We start from the raw sequence: 16,183 nt of genomic DNA, 5'->3' as shown, positions 1-16,183 counted from the left end.
GGGAGTGAGTGCTCTGGGTTTCCTGGGAGACCAGGCTAAAGGGAAGGGAAAGCATGTAGTGTCCATGAGGACACAAGAGCAGCCACAGGAGGGCCTTGCAGCCTAAATAAATAATGGCCTGTTTGGCAGAAGACTCAGTTCTAGGATATGCAGGGGGCCTACAGGTAGGGAGTCTGCTAACTCACTTTTTTGCCCTTTAGATTTCAGCTTAAACATTATTTCCTCTGGGAAGCAGGGTGCCACACACAGTTGTGCAGGTTGTATACTGCGTATAACTAGAGTTTGCCAATTGCAGAATAGATATTACAGATTTACATATTTTTATTACAATTTTCTGGCAGTTGGCAGTTAAGTATTTTGAGGAAAGGGCACCTTTTTTTCTGATTTGCAGACAGGTACCATAAAGGCTGGCAGTGACCCTGCTGTGGAGTTTTTCCTAACTCAGATCAGGTGTAGTGCTACTCTCATCTGCTCCAGAAGGACCCTATATTCCCCCTATGTTTACATTTACCACACTTTATTCTAAGTGCCTAGTTACCGGTTTGTATTCACACTGTTTTATCAGCTTCATGATAGCAGAGATTGTGTCTTGATCAACATTGTACCCTGGGCCCGAGAATGGTGCTTGGCTCTAGCTCCATTTTATTTATTTATTTATTGGTATTTATTGAACATCCTGGATCAAGTCCTTGCTCTACCTCTTACATAACATGTGACTCTCAACAAGTCACACCACCCCAGTATCCTCATGCAAAACATGCTGTGTACCATGAAAGGGCACTATAAGAAACAATTTTTTTTTTTAAGAGAGTGTGCATGCAAGTGTGGGGGCAGAGTGGGGACAGAGGGAGAGGGAGAGACAGAATCTTTTTTTTTTTTTTTTAAAGATTTTATTTATTTATTTGACAGAGAGAAATCACAAGTAGATGGAGAGGCAGGAAGAGAGAGAGAGAGAGAGGGAAGCAGGCTCCCTGCCGGGCAGAGAGCCCGATGCGGAACTCGATCCCAGGACCCTGAGATCATGACCTGAGCCGAAGGCAGCGGCTTAACCCACTGAGCCACCCAGGCGCCCCGGAGAGACAGAATCTTAAGTAGGCTCCACACCCGGCATGGAGCCTGATGTGAGGCTCAATCTGTTGACACTGAGATCATGACCTGAGCTGAAATCGAGAGTTGGAGAAGCCAAAATCAAGCCCCAGGAGAAGCAATTTACAAGTACCACTTAGTAAACTGTAAAAATACTAAGCAGGAAAAGTAAGGGGCTGTTTCAGGGAAGCTGGACCTACAAGGGGCCCAAGACCAGGAGCAGCCTTATCTCTGAACACAGTAAGGAGTCACTGCCAACAGAAAACAAATATTTCTGGGTCAAGCAATACTTTTTGGTTTTCAGGGAACGAAGCCCAAAAATGTCAAAAGGCAAATTTATTCCCTCAGGTGACAAAGGGAAAGTTGTACCAGGGTTTTGAGGACAAATGGAAACAGGCACAATAATGCCACAGGTAACCTGCCTCCTCCTTCTCCCCCTCCCTTCCCCCCGACTCCCTCCCCCCTATCCCAGCCTTCCTGTCTTGTCAGTCTTCCTTGTGCAACAAAGGACATGGCTACCACTAGCTTCTGACTCCATCTCAGTTTTGCTGTCTGAGAAGGATTGAACCCTTTCTCTTAATTCCAATTTGCAAAATCTCCCCTTGCCCTGGCTTGAGTGACACATTACCTCTGTGCCAAGAGTGAGGGATACTATGATTTCTAGCCCCTATAGGAATCACACAATTCGAGAGGGGGAACCGGTGTTTAAACAGAAGGGAGGCTACTGTCCCAATATGAAAAGATGGGTGTTAGTCAAACAAGACAAAAGATGTCCACTACAGTTTTCTAAAGATCATTCCCACACTGAGACCTGAAATGTGAATATTTGCAATCACTTAGTTTGGTTTGGGTTCTGCTCCTCTAGGCTCATTTTTTCATTTGCCTTCTCTGAGTTCCTTTTAACAGCAGAAGCGTGACAAAGAGCAGGGAGAGAGACAGGCAACCAAGTAAAAAATCACAGTCCACTTTCCTCCACAAACATTCAATGAATAATTAGAGGAGTGAGCTCTAAGTCTAGAAAGCTTAGTTCCCTTTACAGAACTGGTACTACTGACTTCACCTGCTCAACATCAGATCCTAAAACCCTCTGTGCTTTGGCCAGGTTGGGGCTCAAATGACAATGTTACCGAATTGGAATACTATTCAGCTAGTCCGACCACTTTCACTTTCTGTTCTGTAGCATTCATTCCTTTCTTGTCTTTCCTTTCAAATACCGTTGACTCTTGGACAATGTAGGGGTTAGGGGCACTGACACCTTACCCAGTCAATAATCTGAGTGTAACTTCGACTTCCCCAAAACCTAACTACTAAAGCCCACTGTCAACCAGAAGCCTTACTGATAACATAAGCAGTCGATTGACACATTTTTATTACGTTATATGTATTATTCATGTATTCTTACAATAAAGTAAGCTACAGAAAAGAAAAAAATGTATTATTTAAAAAATTGTAAGGAAGAAAAAATACATTTATAGTATTGTACTATATTTACTGAAGAAAATCTGCATACAAGTTGGACCCGTGCTTGTTCAAACCTGTGTTGTTCGAGTCAACTGTAGTCTAACACATACAGGCTGGAGATGGAGAAATCAGTCTCAGAGAGGAAATATTTCTAACTAACACCATATACTAAAAGGCCAAACCAAGATCAGACTTCATGTCATCTGACACTTGTTTTTCCCATTAATACCACCCTTTGTTTATCTGAACATTTACAACCTGAAATACGAGCTATCCTTTAATCTCACCCTTTTTCCATTCTTTTGTCCCTCTGGGTCACCTATTCAAATGCTTTCTCTAGGTCAGTTTTATTATATCACTGTTCAGTCACCTCTAGGTCCCAGTCAGCTGCTGCTGTCTTATCCTTAACTGTCAGGAATAAAATTCCAATTCCAGAGGGAACCCTTCACCTCCCCCAACTACACAGTATTCCCTACACTATTCCTCCAGGTGAATACACCATTTAAGCAAACTCGACTTTGGGCAAATTTTCAGGCATCATCTTAGCTAACTTCTACTTATCTCTCAGCTAACCATTTAGATCACTTCATTTCAGGGAGTGAAATATATTTTATTTGGTCTCTTTTCTCAGTCTGGGTCAGTAGGACCTCCTAAAAGTACCCACTGGATCTCAAGCTTTCCCCAACAAAACATTCATGCCCCTGGACAGTAACTGCCTCCTTACTTTGTCTCAAATTCTCCAATCCACTGTAATTTCTATGATTGCAAAAACCATTGTGATTTCCCTGTACTATTATTTTCCCCAGGACACAGCGAAGAGCCTAGCACATGGCAAATGCTGCATAAATATTTACTGAATGAATGAACTCTGACTCCATGATTCCTAATTACTTGCATAGTAGTGATCAGATAGACAAAAAGATGTGAATACTTTATAGTTGAACATATGTATATGTTAAAGACTTATGTTAAAAGAAGTCCTTATACTAGCTATTGTTATAATAAAAATTTCTTGGCTTCGAACATGGAGATAAAAAAAAAATCAGCAGTCTATCCACAAAAGTTTCCAAGATTCTTAAATGTTTAGAAGGGTCCTGCTATTGCCAGGCAAGCATCATCACCAGACTCAAACACTGCCTTTTTGACGTCGCTCTTACCTTAAGGACAGGCTGGACTCTGCCTGTGGTGTCTTCCTTAGTCTATCTACTTGGTGTCCACATATTTGAGAGCTCACTGTGAGTCAGTACCTGTTCTAAGTTAGTACTTGCATTATCTTATTTAATTCTTAAAACAACCCTAGGAAGAAGGTTCTATTTTCATTATCTTTTCAGAATGGAAATTCCAAGACACAGGGAGGTTCTCTGACTTGCCCAAAGCTATTGAGTGGTGGACGTAGGATTCAAAACTAGTTTTTGCTCTTAATCACTATACTATAAGATTTCTTTCTACTACCTCTTTAACAATAGCTTTCTTACTTAAACTGGTTTCCTCCTGTAATCCAAATACACCTTGGATTTTCCAACTCCATGTATCTAGAATATCATTCTATTAAGAATTCAAAGGAGCCTTATAGATACCTTATCAAATACTCCTATGTTATCAATAACAAAGTGGTAGTATGTGTCATGGAAAGAATACCAGCACTGGAACAAGGAAGACCTAAAGTCAAAGCTTGGCTGTTTCAGTTATCTAGGGCTATGTAGCAATTACTTCATAACACAGAAGTTGGAACAACAGCAATTTACTACTTCTCACGTTTATGTGGGTCAGTTGGGCAGTTCCTCTGCTGGTTTTACCTGAGCTCACTCACAGGGCTGCATTCAGCTGGAGAGTCTATGGGGCTAGAAGGCTTGTCATGACCTCACTTACATGTCTGGCTTTGCTTGGGTGCCTTCCATTTGGCCTTTCAACTCCCAGATGTATGGTGGTCTTGGTGACAGGAGCTGAAAATAATTTGCGGCCATATTTAATCTACCTCACTTCCTAATTGGTTGACCTTGGGGCACTTTACTTTTTCTCTCCCGAGATCAGTTTCCTATCTGGGAAACCCTGAAAGTAATCTCAGTTGTCTCAGGTTCTGAGTATTAGATGATATGATACATGCCAACTACCTAACAAACTCCTTGTCATATGACAACTGTTTATCCAATGTTAGTTTCCCTTGCTCTAAATCATAGTTACTTGACACTTCTAGGGCCTAGAGCGAGCCCTTCCTCCCACTCCCCATAATCTCTTTATAGTCTGTTTAAATCCTATAGTCCAAAAAAATGCAATTCTGCTCTCATTTTCTTTACAAAAATTTCCAAAATCACTAGACTTCAATAACGGCATGTATTGGGAAATTCCAAAGTTCTGTGTATAAATGAACAGTTCTCAGCCTTTCCTTCATATCCCCATAGAAACACTTAGTAAAGTTACGTGTGAAATGACTTACTGTTATGTACAATTTATCATTTCTGGCTAGCTGGATATAATCCAACCCCTATCTCCCCAGCTTAAAAAGCATATAGAAATGTGAATATCTTTATTATCCTTATAATCCGCTAGAATTTATTTTATAAAGGCAAATCATCTACAAAATTGGCTTCATTATTAGCAAGAAATTACTTGTAAATACTGTTCTAAATCACTCATTTGACACTAAGCACATGCTCCTTTGTGTTTAAAACTTTTGAATCTTTTTAAGGATATATCCTGTGTTCCTAACTAGATTTAAAACACTAATAAAGTGAAAGACCTTGATATATATACATGCATACATATAAATATATACACATATATATTATCTTGTAGTTCCATCATAGTGGACTAAACATAATAGAAGCCTCTCTGTCGAGTCTTATATCATGAATGAGCATGAAGCAGCCTGGAACAATGGGAAAGATGACTGTATAGAGAAGCACAGGCTCCGGGCGCCTGGGTGGTTCAGTGGGTTAAGCCTCTGCCTTCGGCTTGGGTCATGGTCTCAGGGTCCTGGGATCCAGCACCTCATCGCCCTCTCTGCTCAGTGGGGAGTCTGCTTCCCCCTTCTTTCTTTGCCTGCCTCTCTGCCTACTTGTGGTCTCTCTCTCTCTGTCAAATAAATAAATAAAATCTTAAAAAAAAAAAAAAAAAAAAGAAGCAGCACCAGCACAGGCTCCAGGTTTATGTACTGGCTCCAAGTTTATACGCTGGCTCTAGGGTTCTGGATCAAGAAGTTATTTACTTAAACCTTGAGCTTCTCTGGTATAATGGGAGAAAAACACTGAATGAAGAGAATGGGGGCCCTTGGGTACTCAAAACTCACTATCTTAGACGCAGTGGGTCTCAAAGTGTGCGTGAAGGTCACTTTTTATCAAACTGCACAGGCCTGATCCTTCCCCTCCCTAACTCACGGTTATACCCTGGAATGGGAAGGCAAGAGAGAAATAGATAAATTTGGAATATGTTCTCCTGCTGAGCACTGCTACAGCATTGGACTGTTTATTCAGTGTAGTGAACTCCAACAGTTTTATGCAGTTGCAGGGAGAAAGAATTGTTCTTCATATCTCCATAATTATTCTGAGTACTGAGAGTATTTTTATTAACTTGAACCAGGTTACTGTTTTCTCAAAGTAGATTTCTCATCTCAAGTCACCTGGAGAGGGAAACAGAGAGATTCAAAAGTATCATTCAGTCTACGGTATACAGTCTACTCAAAAAATCCACCTTGCCAAATTCCTAACCACATAATCATTTCCTTCAGTGCTTTTCTTTCTTATCACAGTCAACCCATAAAAGGCCTTACACTGATATGAGTTTGCATAATGCCTGGAAGATAACACAATGTTTTTTGCTTAACTAATCTCCAGCGGCATGGAGGGCTGTTCTCTCTGTGACAATTCACACTAACAGGCTGTTATGGTTTTATCTATATCTGCCATAGTAGGTGACACCAGAAGGTACTTAATATGTGCTTTTGGATTGACTAGAATGACCTGTACACATCTTGGTTCTTTCGCAGAGCAGTGGAGAAAACCTGATAATTTAATCCAACTCTGGCTCTTAGCAGCTCAGAGAGAAGTCTCTTATTGAAAAGAAGGAGGATAAGACCTTAGGGAGGTTGTTAGCAATTTAGCATTTCTCAGCCAGGTGGAATCGTCTAATTTGCTCACTAAAGAGAGCAACTTATCTCCAGGGTGTGGCAACAACAAAGCTAGTGCTAATTAAGAGTCCTCACTTTTGTTTAGCCCTTTCTGGGTTATAAAATGCTTTCCTACTTCTCATCTCACAGGAGCTCCCAGCAACCTTGTCAGGCAGATGTTATTAACCTTCATTTTGGGGCACCTGGGTGGCTCAGTGGGTTAAAGTCTCTGCCTTCAGCTCAGGTCATGATCCCAGGGTCCTGGGATCGAGTCCCCATTGGGCTCTTCGCTCAGTGGGGAGCCTGCTTCTCCCTCTCCCTCTGCCTGCCTCTCTGCCTACCTGTGATCTCTGTCTGTCAAATAAATAAATAAAATCTTTTTAAAAAATAACCTTTATTTTACAGAAGCAGAAGCTAAGGCATAGGTGTCTTATATAACATAACCGAAGTCACACAATTAGGAAATGTCTAGAACAAGTACCAAGATACTCCTAGTTGAATTAATCATGGCTTCTTCAAGACAGGAAAGAAACTTCAAATAGTTTAAGCAGGAAATAACCTTTTGGCATATATAGCTTGGAAGTCATAGAACATACTGTGGTTATCTCTCCCAAGATCTGTTCCTTTTTCTCTTGGTATCTCCCCAATCTCCTCCCTCATTATCCAGGCTCCCCCTTAATCCAAGCCGTGGCACCATGTGCTCTTGTGGAAACTGACCTACTCCTGATTGGAAGAGAAAGGTTTATACTCAGGTTTACACTCATCAGCATAATCCTACTTCCTGGCTGCAGTTACTGGTTCAAGGATGGACATGTGATACTATATGGACCAATGAGAAGCAGGGAGAGGTTTGCTGAGAGTTTCAGGAAAAGAATTTCCTGAATTTTCTGAGAAAGTATGTGGAAGCAACTCTCTCCTAGCAGATGTTAGAGGAATGGATATGACTGCTTTTTTATAACTATGTAGAAATCCAGACTCTAGAATAAAGCTGATACTGTATATGGCAAACAGGGTTTATAATACATTATTCAACTACTAGATCAACTAATTCTGAAGAACAACTATCTCTGGACTTTGCAGTTTGGTAGGTCATGGGCTACCTTGGTATACTTTGTGGCAAGTAACAGAAAACTCAACTCAAATTAGGCTTCCTGTTACTTGCCTATTTACCATGGAGTACACTACGGTAACTGAAGGAATTGAAGGGGGAGCTTGAGGAAGAAGTGCTTGGTGGCTGGAATTCAGATCTCCATGACACCAGGACTTTCCCTCTTCACCTTGCACTCTCTCTCTCTCTCATTCTCTTCTACTGCAGACATGCCTTTTCCACTGTGTGGCAAGTAAATGATCATCTGCCATTTCAGTCTATCAGTTCGTTTGCTGACAGGAAAGAGACGTTTCAAACTGAATAATCTGAGGAGAGTCTACTGCAAAGATTATATACACAATATGAGTAGAAATACCACAAGGAATAATGTAGGGCCCCAGAGCTAGACACACTTGACGAGGAGATATTACCTCTCTGAAACCTGTAGGGATGAGGGAAGGTAGCAGTTACTGGAATCAGAAACAAAAAGGGATTTGTGAAGAGAATCACTTGACATCAATTATGTCAAAGAATAAATCAGATTGCATTCCAGCCTCATTCTCTTCCTTCTTTCAGTTATCTGCTAGTGTTCCCCATTGTCCAATGAGACTGGAAGTAGAAGAAAAGGAAGCCTGTGGAGGCACTCCATATAGGTCACCCTTCTGAGGCATGGTGGGCTGCAGAAGGGTAGAGGATAGATTTAGAGGGGCATAAGGAAATCATCCAGTACAATAAAGTTTGCAAACTCTGCAGAATGACAACTTTTTTTTTTTTAAATTAAGTAATCTCTGTGCCCATTGTGGGGCTCCAATTCACACCTCCAAAGTCAAGAGGTGCATGCTCTACCAACTGAGCCAGCCTGGTGCCCTCGGAGCATTTATTTTTAAGTTACTTGAATGACAGTAAAATGAGTCTGGCCCTACTTGGGGTTAGTGGCTGACTTCTTGGACCAGTTGTATAAACATACAAATAATTCATAACTCTCAACAAACACTCCATGGAAGAGTGTATCAAGGAGAGTTTTATTATAAAACATAAATATCTCCATGAATGAGCAGAATATTTAGATCTTACTTGGTTTTCCACTGACATTTTATTTTAATTCAATTAATTAACATATCATGTATTATTAGTTTCAGAGGTACAGTTCAGTGATTCATCAGTTGTATATATTACCCAGTGCTCATTACATCACGTGCCCTCCTTATGCCCATCACCCAGTTACCCTGTCTCCCCGCCCACCTCCCCTCCAGCCACCCTCAGTTTGTTTCCCTGTCTGATTTCGCCTTATTTTATTTTTCCCTCCTTTCCTATAGGATCCTGTCTTGTTTCTTAAATTCCGCATATGAGTGAAATCATATAATTGTCTTTCTCTGACTTATTTTGCTTTGCGTAATACCCTTTAGTTCTATTCCACCTTTTTAATTGATCGACCTTGTTAAATACAAGGCTAGGGCTATCATAAGCATCTCAGATCACTGTAGCAGTGTTATGATGAGCAATCACATTATTACTGTCATTGCTATTATTATCATTATAGATTATAGCAGCATCATTATTACTGCTAAAAGAAAGAATTATTATTATTGTTATTACTAAATTATAGCTTAATGGTTAGAAAAAGGACTTGCTCATAACAGCAAAAGCTGAAAACAACTTAAATTTTCTTGTTATGTTCTCACAATGGAGTATTAACCAAGAATGAAAGTAGTGACAGCAAAATTTTAGTAACACAGAAAGTCCCAGAAGATAATGTAGGTTGTTAAAATCTTTTTATAAAACTAATAAGTAAAACAGTATAAGTGGTAAAACATCTTCTCCCCAAATGCAATTACAAAAATAAAATAGAGGGCACCTGGGTGGCTCAATGGGTTAAAGCCTCTGCCTTTGGCTCAGGTCATGATTCCAGGGTCCTGGGATCGAGCCCTGCATCGGGCTCTCTGCTCAGGAGGGAGCCTGCTTCCTCCTCTCTTTCTGCCTGCTTCTCTGCCTACTTGTGATCTCTGCCTGTCAAATAAATAAATAAAATCTTAAAAACAAACAAACAAAAAAACAAAATAGATGTGTCTTTGGGGTATCTGGGTGTCTGACTCTTGATCTCAACTTACATCTTGATCTCAGGGTCATGAGTTCAGGCCAGGGTTTGGGTTCCATGCTGGATATGGAGCTTACTTAAAAAAAAAAAAAATAGAAGAAGAAGAAGAAGGTGGATGTCTTAAGGGAGAGGCAAGGCAATGGATAGGGATAAAGAACATAAGAAAATGTAAGTTATCTGTTCTTAGTTTAGTGATAGGTTCATAACAAGGGGCAGATATATAAAGGAGTAACATTTGGAAGTTCCTTTGTAGTTATGGAACAGTTTTTTTTTTTTTTTTAAGATTTTATTTATTTATTTGACAGAGAGATCACAAGCAGGCAGAGAGGCAGGCAGAGAGAGGGGAAAGCAGGCTCCCTGCTGAGCAGAGAGCCAGATTTGGGGCTTGATCCCAGGACCCTGGGATCATGACCCAAGCCAAAGGCAGAGGCTTTAACCCACTGAGCCACCCAGGCGCCCCTGGAACAGTTTTGCATCTTGAATGTGGTGGCGGTTACACAAGTATACACATAAGACAAAACTGCATAGAAACACACACACACACACACACACCCAAAACCCCAGCATAATATAAAGATACAGTATTCTAAGCTTGTTGGTACAGACACATGAATGGACAAAAAGATCTTAAAAAAAATTTTTTTAAAGATTTTATTTATTTATTTGACAGAGAGAGATCACAAGTGGGCAGACAGAGAGAGGGGGGAAGCAGGCTCCCTGCTGAACAGAGAGCCTGATGCAGGGCTTGATCCCAGGACCCTGAGATCATGACCTGAGCCGAAGGCAGAGGCTTAACCTACTGAGCCACTCAGGCACCCCTAAAAAGTTTTATAATAAACTTAATTGACCAAAGTTTATGGAGAAAAAAATGAATTAATTAACATCTTAGAAGGTCAGAGACCCTAAAACTTATAGGTAATTATCATTTCATTCCTATGTTTATTGATCAAAAAATTCACAATACTTAGCATCTGCACATGCCAGGCATTACTGGTGCTGAATATGCACCACTTTACAAAATAGATAAAAGCCCCTGCACTCATGAAGCTCATTCATTCAGATAAGGAGTAGAGAGGCATCCTGAGAGTTAGCTTTGGCAACTATTTTTTTTAAGATTTTATTTATTTATTTGACAGAGAGAGATCACAAGTAGGCGGGGGGGGGGGAAGCAGGCTCCCCACCGAGCAGAGAGCCCGATGTAGGGCTCGATCCCAGCACCCTGGGATCATGACCTGAACAGAAGGCAGAGGCTTAACCCATGGAGCCACCCAGGCACCCAAGAGTTAGCTTTGGATGAAGACAGGAGTAAGATGAGAGAGACAAAGGTAAAATCTACCTACTTCTATATAGGTAAAATCTACATCTCTACATACAAATCTCCTCCCATTCAACTGCCTGGCAATAACCTATCCATCTACTTCTGAGTTCCTCTCTAATGAATCCTAATACCTCCCTGATTTTTTCCCAATCACCCTACATTGTAAAAAATATTTTTATGAATTATAAAACAGTATATAATGTAGTGACAGTTTTTCATTTCTTGCAGTGTGTACAATTGTGCCTTGGATGTTTTGGATGTTTGGTATATGAATAAATGAATTTTTGTCAAAGGAAGCATGTAAGCAGGAAAGCTGTTATAGAAGAAAGCAGATGGCTTACAGGGAGGGGGAAGAACAGATGACCATGTGGCTGCTCCAAGATGCAAGATATACCTCTAATTAACTTCATAAATGTGAATCATCAATACCATATCTGCAAATATGAAATCATTTTCAATAGGCCATAATGTAGCTAAAAGAAATAATGAAATACAGTAAAGAGAGTCCAACATGCACATCCATTTTTGTTTGACTATTTGAAAACAAAGTATTAATAGGTAAGGCTATAAACACAATGGAAATATATTTAATTAATAGCTAAGTGAAAATACTTTACGGTCAAAGAATTGCTTTTTAGGCTTTTCACCACCTTAACTTTAATTAACTAAAACTCTTTTGAAGTAGAACTTAGTCTTTTTGAAATGAACTATTTCCCCCAGTGCTATTATTATAAAGCTGCAACACAACATCCTTGCCTTGGCATGTCATAAAAGCCACTTCCTTGTGTATACTTGTAATTCAAGCATACAGCAAGGAGAGACTACAGAACATTCATGAATAAAAACCAAGAACAAGTGGGAAAGAAACATAATAAAAATCCAGGATTACAATGTTCAAATACATGGTGCTGACAGCCTTAATGAATGTACTTTTCAAAGATTATACATCACCAAAACCCCTTTTCACCAACAGGAAGCTGAGAAAACAGAGGAAGTAACACAAAAGGCAGACTTAGAATAAAGATGTGATATTAATTCAAGTCAGTGATAAATTAGAAAATAGTTCTTGAGAGTTAAATGACTCATAATCAATTTTAAGTAGTAAAAAATTCCAATTCTTATGTTGGGGAACACATATTGCTCTATCCCTACTTGGAATCAGTATTGTAACATTAAAAATTATTAAATAAAAATACAAAAACATTTTTAAAATATAATAAATAAATTAAATAAATAAATAAACCAAAGTGGTTCTACATCTGTGATGGGTAAAAACCAGAATCAATTCTTTTATTTTTATTTTGATTTTAATTAAGGACAATTTTTTTAAGTAGGCTCCATGGAGCCCAATGCAGGGCTCAAACTCATGACCCTCAGATCAAGACCTGAGCTGAGATCAAGAATTGGACACTTAACCAACCAAGCCACCCAGGCACCCCAAAACTGGAATCGATTCTGAAACTATCCCTGTGGCAGCTAGAATCCAAGAGGTGGTTATGCCAGTTTGGAAGTGAACAGAATGGACTTCCAAGAAGGGAATCCTTTGCAAGGACCCGTCTTTACCAATTTTACAAAATTAGGCCAGTTCCGAATTATTAGACCAGGTCCAACTTGGGCACCTCTTTTACATTATTACTCAGCTTACCAGTGACCAGGGTCACCTTAGGAGTTGAGGTTCCCCAACATACCTTGGCTACTCCATGAGTTGGGAACTTGGTAACTTCTGTACTCTGGAGAGGTCCAGTCAAAGACAGCTGCTACTCTGGTACCATGTCACTTCCTCTGAAGTCACCTCAGTAGGACAGGCTCAGCTGGTTGTGTTCTTCTACTCAAGATACCCTGAGAATAGGGAGTGTGGCCTGGGGAGATTATTATTTAGCTATTAGTTAGATATATTTTCGTTGTGTTACTTGCCTGCATGACGGACTAGGTGGATCAGATCAGTCACTTACTCAGGGATGAACTACGGCACAAAATCTGTGATGTGAGAGGGCAAGGGACATGGTGGCTATATAAAACTTTTCTGCCCCACTAGCCTTTAAGTTCTCCATGTCTTACTCTGGTACTCTGCATTGTTATACTACTCAGCATCATGCCTGTCTTCCCTACAAAATAACCTAAAATGCTCAGCATGTACACATCCACATCCGCCCAGCTCTCATTGTTCCCTGACCTGAATCCGTGTTTCTACACCTGTCTCAACTCTTCCTCCTAGTCTCAGTGCAACAGTCAAAACAATCTCTCCTCCCCCAAGAGCTCTCCAGTTGTCATGGTAACCAAAGACAAGTGCAAAGAAAAAAAATCACATAACAAGGCTGGATACAAAATTTGAGCTATTCCCAGGGGACTTGCTGAGACTACTTCATTTCTTTTCATCTTGAATGCATGTAATAAATAAACTATAATCTGTGTGGCTAGTTTTAACTGTTTACCTTGATTAGTTGAAGAGAGGTATATGTGGGGGGAGACTAGCTCAACCGGTTTTAAAGAGGTTTGTTGCCAACCTTTTAAGGCAACTTGCTTTAATTGCCTCAGGTTTTTTTAAATGTCATGATAAAACTTCAAAAGTGATTCAAAAAGACTGTAATGAAAAAGAAAGGACTGTAATGAAATTCCACTCACTTCAGACAAAAAATATCCCTTTTCTTTACGATAAAGAATGCTTTAAGTAAAAGCAGGTTGTCTGTACAGCTCTATCCTTGCTTATTTTGTCTTGATGGAGATCAAGCATAGAAACAGTTTCTCCAGGCGCCTGGGTGGCTCAGTGTGTTGAGCCTCTGCCTTTGGCTCAGGTCATGATCTCAGGGTCCTGGGATCGAGTCCTGTATCGGGCTCTCTGCTTGGCAGGGAGCCTGCTTCCTCCTCTCTCTCTCTGCCTGCCTCTCTGTCTACTTATGATCTCGCTCTGTCAAATAAATAAATAAAATCTTAAAAAAAAAAAAAAGAGTTTCTCCAAGTGTTCCATGAGCACATAGCATAGGGAAAGCAGACTGCTCTTGGGATAGAATTTACACCAAATATTTGAAAAAAGTACTTCATAAGATCAATTATTATTTCCTCTGATGTAAAAGTCTATGCACTCAAAAATAAGAATTGAACAACTACTAATTGCCATATTAACTCACTTCTCTCAAAGTTGATACATGTTTTGATGCTCTCCTGGAGAAAATTTTGATGCCACAGTGTGGCATCAAGAACCCAAGATAGTATGGCCTCTCTGTCTCTTGTTCTTTCTTTTGGAGTGTCACACACACACATTCTCTCCCTTTTCCTCTCTCTTTTGAATCTTTCCCATTTCTCCCTATCTATAGCAGATATTATGGGAGCTTCTCCATATGTCAATTCTTCCTATTCTCATGCTGGCATAGTTCCACTTTTTTTTTTTTTAAGACAAATGGTTATATATTTTTTAAAAGATCTTATTTATTTATTTGACAGAGATCACAAGTAGGCAGGGAGGCAGGCAGAGAGAGAGTGGGGGAAGCAGGCTCACTGCTGAGCAGGGAGCCTGATGTGGGGCTCAATCCCAGGACCCTAGGACCATGACCTGAGCCGAAGGCAGAGGCTTTAACCCACTGAGCCACCCAGGTACCCTCATAGTTCCACTTTTAAGTAGATCTCATCTTCCTGCTCAAGGATCTCTATCTAGTTCCAGCTCACTGCATGAGGGAATTATGACTGATCTAAGGCACTCATATGGTCTTATTCTCCTCGCCATGAATTGATTAGGTATGTAACTAATTTGGACAATTAATTGTGAGCAGAAAGCTGCCAAAAACCTCTGTGTTTTTATTTTTATTTTTTAAAAATTCATTTATTTATTTGACAGCGATCACAAGTAGGCACAGAGGCAGGCAGAGAGAGAGGAGGAATCAGGCTCCCCGCTGAGCAGAGAGCCCGTGGGGCTCAATCCCAGGACCCTGAGATCATGAGGCTTTAACCCACTGAGCCACCCAGGTGCCCCTGCCTCTGTGTTTTTAATTTCAAATTCCATTTGTTCATTATGTGTTTATAGGAATGCGATTAAGTTTGTATATCAGCCTTATATCATGAAACCTTGTTATAATTACTTATTAGTTCTAGGAGGGTTTTTTTCCTCAATTCTCTTGGATTTTCTACATCGACATTCATGTCATTTGCAATCAAAGACAGTTTTATTTCTTCCTTACCTATCAGTATACTTTTTATTTCCTTTTCTTATGTTAGTGCATTAGCTACAATTTCCAGTATTATGTTGAAAAGAAGTGGTGAAAGGAGACACCCTTGCCTTATTCCTTATGGTATGGGGAAAGATTCAAGTTTATCACCATTAGCTGTAGGTTTTTATATACCTAATTGAGATATTACCAAATTGAGAAGTTCCCCTCTATTCCTAAGTTCACTGAGAGCTTTTGCTATGAATGGGTATTGGGTTTTGCACAATGTTTTTCCTGCATCTGTTGATATGATCATGTGATCTTTCTTTATCCTGATGTAATTGATTACATTAAGTGAATGTTGAGTCAGCCTTGCATATCTGGGATAAATCCTACTTGGTTATGGTGTCATAGTGTATAATTTTTTTATACATTGTTGGATTTTATTTGCTATGTTTTGTTGAAGATTTTCATATCATGCTCATGAGATATTGGTCTACAGTTTTCTTTTCTTGTAATGTCTTTGTCTGGTTTTGGTAATAAGGTAATGCTGGTCTCACAGAATGAGTTAAGAAGTATTCCTTCAGCTTCTATCTTCTGAAAGAGAGTGTGGAGAACTGGTTTAATTTCTTCCTTAAATGTCTGGGAGAACTCACCAGTGAACCCATTTGGGCTTGGTGCTTTCTGTTTTAGAAAGTTATTAATTACTGTTTCAGTTTCAATTTTCTTAACAGATACAGGACTATTCAGATTGCCTGTGTCTTCTTGTGTGAATTTTGGCAGATTTTGTCTTTCATGGAACTGTCCATTTCATCTAGGTTACCAAAAATTTTTTAAAGATTTTATTTATTTATTTGACAGAGAAAGGGAGAGAGCACAAGCAGAGTGAGGTGCAGGC

General features: G+C 39.8%; 1 long non-coding RNA gene across 1 annotated transcript; it reads right to left on the bottom strand.

The window, feature by feature from the left end:
- Window positions 1-5,970: 5,970 nt before the first annotated feature.
- LOC106007361 lies at window positions 5,971-13,934 on the bottom strand. Its single transcript, XR_001182062.2, has 2 exons — window positions 12,795-13,934; window positions 5,971-6,163 (listed from the first exon to the last, which is right to left on the bottom strand). It is a non-coding gene; the product is annotated as an uncharacterized LOC106007361 (long non-coding RNA).
- Window positions 13,935-16,183: the final 2,249 nt, after the last annotated feature.

Source organism: Mustela putorius, unplaced genomic scaffold (genome assembly GCF_011764305.1).
Source record: "Mustela putorius furo isolate JIRA1106 unplaced genomic scaffold, ASM1176430v1.1 tig00003987_pilon_pilon_pilon, whole genome shotgun sequence".
Taxonomy (NCBI): Eukaryota; Metazoa; Chordata; class Mammalia; order Carnivora; family Mustelidae; genus Mustela; species Mustela putorius.
This window is presented reverse-complemented; position numbering and strand designations above follow the sequence as displayed.